Here is a 5,563-nt window from a genome sequence, read left to right as displayed (position 1 = left end):
TAAATGCTTAGCAGCTAAGACAGAACTAAAGCGGCACTAAGTTAGCTGGAACAACTCTCATCCAGCAGTTAAACTGTGATTGCCAGTGAGACACATTCCCCATTGCCTCTGAAATCCACAATCTTTCATTATTTTCACAGAAACACAAAAGTCCATTTCCTGTAGCATGTTCATGGCTGACCACATGTCATTGGTTATAACGTATTTGGGAGCTCAGCCCTTCTAAACACGGCTTCACACTCCCCCAGCAACCATGATTTGCCACAGCTCTTCAGCTAGAGGCGCTGAGCCCTGTGAGATTTCTGCCATCCAAAGTTAGGTGTGCCAACTGATGTTGTCTTTATGCATATCTTGTTTATACGGCCATATTGTTGACGTTTTAAGGGGCTACAGTATTGTCATGCCTTGAAGATACTATATGGCAGCAGGCATTCTCTCACGCTGGTTCTTGCTGTTTATTTTCCTCACAAGTGCACTTCTCTCTAAGTCTTCTGTGTAAGAGCTGAAGCAGCTGGTGCTGAGCATGCAGTAGTTACTTATGATTTCATTTTGAACATTGTGGATCTCTGGAAATATGTCTGTCTACTGCCAAAAGAAGCTTCTTCTTTTTTTTTTTTTCCAAGTAAATCAATTATTTCTTTCTTTTTATTCTTTTCTTTTTTTTATTAAAAATTTCCACCTCCTCCCATTTCCCTCTCCCTCTCCCCTCCTTTCTCTCCAGTCCAAAGAGCAGTCAGAGTTCCCTGCCCTGTGGGAAGTCCAAGGTCCTCCCTCCTCCATCCAGGTCTAGGAAGGTGAGCATCCAAACAGCCTAGGCTCCCACAAAGCCAGTACATGCAGTAGGATCAAAACCCAGTGCCATTGTCCTTGGCTTCTCATCAGTCCTCATTGTCTGCCATGTTCAGAGAGTCCGGTTTGATCATAAGCTCCATCAGTCCCAGTCCAGCTGGCCTTGGTGAGCTCCCAATAGATCAGCCCCGCCGTCTCAGTGGGTGGGCTCATCCCTCGTGGTCCTGACGTCCTTGCTCATGTTCTCCCTCCTTCTGCTCCTCATTTGGACCTTGGGAGCTCAGTACAGTGCTCCAATGTGGGTCTCTGTCTCTATCTCTATCCATCGCCAGATGAAGGTTCTATGGTGATTTGCAAGATATTCATCAGTGTGGCTATAGGATAGGGCCAGTTCAGGCACCCTCTCCTCAGCTGCCCAAGGAACTAGCTGGGGACATCTCCATGGACACCTGGGAACCCCTCCAAAAGAAGCTTCTCTCATGATGATGACAGCTGCACTTAGCTGTGTGTATGATTGTGTGTCTAAGGTAAGTACTTAGAATACAGCTAGAAATGACATGAGCTTAGACAAAGTACAGTAAGAGGATGTATTCCAAGGTGCAGGACATCTCCAGTCACGGATATTGGATAGGCTCAGTGTACTAGGCATTATTTTTCTCATTTTCAATGAGACAGATGTTGGTTACAATCAAGATAAAAACCCATTATACTCAATGGGTAAGACTGCAGGAGGCCTGCTGTTTTCTGAAGGGAGATGAAGGATGGGTTGATCTGAGGGTGGGTGATGAGTGGGACTTGTAGGAGTAAAGGGAGGGGAAACTGTTCAGGTTGCCAGGTATGAGAGGAGAAAATATGTATGTGTGTGTTTCATTCAAAATCAGTAAACACTAGTCTGGTCTGAACACAGGGAAAGCGATAACCGTTTACTTTTCACATTTGGTTTGCATGAAACATTCTGACATGTAGTGTGAGGGCAAGTGACCATTTTTACTATGTTAATCCCACTGATCCAATAGCATGGGAGATCTTTCCACCTTCTGATAGGCTCTTCAGGGTTTTTCTTTAAAGAGTTGTTGTTTGTGTCATACAAGTCTTTCACTTGTTTGAGGGTTACCCCAAATATTCTATATTGCTTGTGGCTAGGGTCAAGGGAGCTATTTCCCTCATTTCCTGCTAAGTCCAGTTGTTGTTTGCATATAGAACGATTTTGAGTTTATTTTTAGATAATCTTATATCCATTAGTTTTTCTGAATGCGTTCATCAGCTGTAGTAGTTCTCTGGTAAAATTTCTTGTGTTGCTTATGCATTCTATCCTATCATCTGCAGATAATGCATTTTGACTTCTTCCCTTCCAGTTTGTATCTCCTTTATCTCTTTCAGTTGTCTTGACTCCCCTGCTATTACTTTAAGTACTATACTGATGCATATGGAAAGAATGGATAGCATTGTCTTGTTCCTGATTTTTGTGGAATCGCCATTATCTCTCCATTTAATTTTCTGTTGTTTATAGTTTTGCTGTAAATTGTTTCTGTTATGATGAGGTATGTTCCTTCTATCCCCACTCTCCCCAGGACTTTTCTCATAAAGCAGAGCAGGGATTTTTCAACCCAAATGAGGTCAAGTGATATTTTTATAGTTTGTTTATGTGGTGGATTACATTTATTAATTTTCATACTTTGAGCAACTGTCTCTGTGTCTCTAGGATGAAGCTTTTTTAGGTCATCATGGATGAGGTTTTTGATGTGTTCTTGGATTCAGTTTTGAATATGTTTTTAGTGTTCTTGTATCTATGTTCATGAGAGGAATTGCTCTGTAATTACTTTGTTCGTTTGTGATATACTTGGCTATCAGGGTGACTGTGACCTCATAAAATAATTTTTGTAGTTTTCCTTCTGTTATTATCTTGTGGAATATTTTAGAGGAGTATTGACATTGCCTTTTCTGTAAAATCTTAGAGAATTCTGCCATAAAACCAGGTAGCCCTGGGCATTTATTATATGTTGAGAAAGACTTAATGACTGCTTCAATTTCCACAGCGATTACATGTCTATTTAAAATGTTTATCTGATCTTAATTTAAGTTTATCAATTGGACATACTAAGAGTAGTATCCATTTATTTTTTTTATTTTCCAATTTTGTGGAGTATTTGTTTTTAAAGTGTGATCTAAGTAATCTTCGAATTTCCTTTGTGTTTGTTATTGTCTCCTTTTGTGTTTCTGATTTTATTAATTTAGATATTCTCCCTGTATTTTATTTAGTTTGGATAAATATTTGTCTATCTAGTTGATTTTTCCAAAGAACCTATTCTTTGCTTCACTGATTCTTTGTATTGTTGTCTTGGATTATTTGTGATTTGAATCTCCCCTCAGACTGGTTATTCTATCCTGGGTCCCCTTCTCCGGGGTGTGCTTGCAGAAGTTTTTAGAGATTTTAGATATGCTTTTAAGTTGCTAAGAGAGTTCTCCATTTTTTTATAAGCACTTACTGTCATTAAATTTTCTATTAACACCACTTTCATTATGGGCTGAAAGGTTGAGTATATTGTATGTTCATTTTCATTAAATTCTAAAAGTCCTTAATTTCTTTCTGCTGATCCTTTAAAAACAATAACAAGGGAGACCTTTTTTCTGGGACCCCCGCAGGGGTAAAATAGGCACCCAGGTGAGTTTGCATAGTTCTCTGCCCACTCTATGCCCTCCCCTGCCCATCATCTGACTTGAGCCCTCCCTGTGCACTAGCTCCCATCCAGCTTCTCCACTGTTTTCCCTCAGCTCCCAGTTTCTGCCATTTGCTGCCTTGGCCCCACTCCCGACCCCTGCAGGTCCCTCAACCAGGGTTCATATTTACACTACTGTTTTTGCAAGTAAGGGGCTCCAAATGTCTATCTGGGAACAGCTTTTTTCATCTACTGGGGACTGCTCACTTGTCTAGGTGTCCAGGAAGCTGCTGACTTCGAGGAGAAAGGGTTCCAGAAGTGAGCAAGTTGTGGAGAGAGGACTGGACTGGGGATGTCACAGGGTGGCCAGGCAGGGGATGCTGGAAATCCCAGAACTCTGAAGGTGTCTGGGATGATGCTAAGCCTGGACACTGAGAGTGTGGAGGATCCTGCGATATTCTGGATGCTGATGGTGTCTGGGATGCAGCAAAGCCCAGGACTCTGATGATATAGGAAATGCTGAAAACCTGGGAAGATGACTCTATCAGGGATTGGGGAATGCTGCAAAGCTGAAGACACTGATGGTGTCGGGAATATTGTGAAACCCAAGACTATGAAGGTGCCGGAGATTCTGCAAAGCTCAGGATGCTGACTGTGTCATTGGTTATGCAATGCCCTGGACACTGACAATTGCAGAGATGCTCCAAAGCTCAGGTCAGTGATTGTGTCAGTGTTTGGGGATGCTACGAAGCCGTGAATTCTGATGGTGTTAGGACTGATGTGAAGCTGGGATGCTGACAGTGTCAGGGATGCTGTGGAACCATGAATGCTGATGGTGATGCTTCAAAGACGAAAATGTTGCGAAGCCCTGGATGTTGATGATGTCGAGGATGCTGCAAAGCCTCAAACACTGACTGTGTCACAGACAGGATGCTGTGAAGTTCAGGACTCTGACAGCATCTGGGATGTTGGGAAGCCCAAGATGCTGATGATTTGAGGCATGCTGTGAATCCCGGGATGGTGACTGTTTCAGAGATGCTGTAAAACTGGGGATGCTGATGGTGTCAACCATGCAGTGAATCCCATAGTCCTGATGGTTTCAGACATACTGCAAAGGACAGGATGGTGATTGTGTCAGGGATGCTGTGATGCCCTGGATGCTGAGGGTTCAAGGATGCTAAGATGCCCTGGATATTGACAGAGCTGGGAATGCAGAGAACCCAGAAATGTTGTGAAGCCCTGGAAGGTGACTGTGTCGGGGACTGGAGATACTGGGAAGCCAGGATGGTCACTGTTGGGGTTGTTGCAAAGCCCTGGATGCTGAAGGTGTCAAGGATGACGCAATGCCCTGGATGCTGTGAAAGCCTGCATGCTGATGATGTCAGGGATGCTGTGAAACTCAGGACACTGAATATGTCTGAGATGCTGCAAAGCCCTGGACTCTGATGGGATTGGGGATGCTGCAAAGCCAGGGATGATATGAATGATGCTCTGGTTGCTGATGATGTTGGCCATGCTTAGAAGCCCAGGACGGTGATGGTGCTGGAGATGCTGCGAAACCCAGAGTGCTGATGATGTCAGGAATGCCCCCAAAGGCTGGGAAGGTGACTGTGTAAGGGGACCAGGAAGGCTGGAAAATCCAGGATGTTGACCTTGTTGGGGATGAAAATAAGTCCAGTATGGAGATGGTGTTGGTGATGCTGTAAAGCCCAGAATGCTGCGAAGCCAGGGATGCAGACGATGTTGGGGATCAGGGATGCTGTGAAGCCCAAGACGCAGATGGTGTCTGGGTGCTGTGAAATCCAGAGAGGTGACTGTGTCAGGGATCTGGGATGCTGGGAAATGTTAGGAGTGTAATGTTGTGGGGATGCTGCAAAGCACTGGACACTGACGTTGGTGGGGATGCTATGAAGGCCTGGACACTAATGGTATCATGGATGCTGAAAAGCCAGGGATGCTCCAAAGCCCAGGACTTTGATGGTGTCCGAGATGCTTTGAAGCCAGGTATGCTGTGAAGTCCTTGACTGCTGATAATGTCAAGGATTCTTTGAAGCCCAGAACAGGGAAAGTATGAGGCATGCTGAGAAGCCTGAGTAGGTTACTGTGTAAGGGTATCG

This window comes from Alexandromys fortis, unplaced genomic scaffold, assembly GCF_014885135.2.
Source record: "Alexandromys fortis isolate MF-2015 unplaced genomic scaffold, M_Fortis_MF-2015_v1.1 scaffold_364, whole genome shotgun sequence".
Taxonomy (NCBI): Eukaryota; Metazoa; Chordata; class Mammalia; order Rodentia; family Cricetidae; genus Alexandromys; species Alexandromys fortis.
The sequence above is the reverse complement of the archived record's forward strand: the minus strand, read 5'-3'. Positions refer to the sequence as shown.